Genomic DNA, 1,326 nt, shown 5'->3' on the forward strand with positions numbered 1-1,326 from the left:
CCAGTGGTGAGGATTTTTGTTTTCTTGACATTGAGATGTAATCCATACCAAAGGCTGTGCTCTTTGATCTTCATCAGTAAATGTTTTAAGGCCTCTTCACTTTTAGCAAGAAAGGTTGTGTATCATCTGCATATCACACGTTCTTAATGAGTCTTCCGCCAATCCTGATGCCATGTTTTTTTCATAGAACCCAACTTCTCGTATTATTTACTCAGCATACAGGTTGAATAAGTATGGTGAAAGAATACAACCCTGTCAACACCTTTCATAATTTTAAAACATTCAGTGTTCCCATATTCTGTTCAAACAACTGCCACTTCGTGCAGGTACAGATTCCCCATGAGCACAATTAAGTGTTCAGGAATACTCATACTTCGCAATGCTGTCCATAGCTTGTCAAGATCCACACAATCAAAAGCCTTTGGGTAGTCAATAAGGCACAGGTAAACATCTTTCTGATATTCTCTGCTTTCAGCCACGAGCCATCTGACATCTGCAGTAACATCCGTTTTTCCATAGTTTCTAATGAATCCAGCTTGAACCTCTGGAAGTTCTCTGTCAATGTCTGCTTGCAGCCATTTCTGTATTACCTTTAGTAAAACTTTACTCGCATGGGATATCGAAGAGATAATCCGATGATTTCTGCATTCTGTTGGGTCATCTCTCTTTGGAATGGGCACAAATATGGATCTCTTCCAATTAGTTAGTCACATAATTGTCTTCTTCTTGGCATAGAAGAGTGAGTGCCTCCCTTGTTGTCTCAGTTTCTTGAAAGAGTTCAATTTTTATTCCATCAATTCCTGGTGTCTTGTTCTTTCCCAATTTCTTCAATGCACCTTGGACTTCCTCCCTAAGTATCATTGGCTCTTGATCAGATGCTACCTCTTGAAACGGTTGAACATTAACTGTTTCCTTTTGGTATAGAGACTCTGTGTATTCCTTCCATCTTTTCCTTAATGTTTTCTGCATCATTCAATAATTTGCCCAGAGAATTTTTCAATAACAAAAGTCGAGGCTTGAATTTTTTCTTCAATTCCCCCAGCTTGAGAAATGCTGATTGTGTTTTTTTGTTTTTTGTTTTCTGATTCCAGATCCATGCACACTTTGTTGTAATATTTGGCTTTGGCTTTATCTCCTTGAGTTGATCTTTGAAATTTTCTGTTCAACTCGTGGACCTCCTCATTTCTTCCATTTGTTTTACCATCTCTACACTGGAGAACGAGAATACAAAAAGTGCCATGGACTTCCAAAAAACCATAGACTGTCAAAAGAACCAATAGATCTGGAAGAAGTGCAGCCAGAGTGCTCCTTGGAGGCCAAGATGGC

Source organism: Chrysochloris asiatica, unplaced genomic scaffold, assembly GCF_000296735.1.
Source record: "Chrysochloris asiatica unplaced genomic scaffold, ChrAsi1.0 scaffold00523, whole genome shotgun sequence".
Classification (NCBI taxonomy): Eukaryota; Metazoa; Chordata; class Mammalia; order Afrosoricida; family Chrysochloridae; genus Chrysochloris; species Chrysochloris asiatica.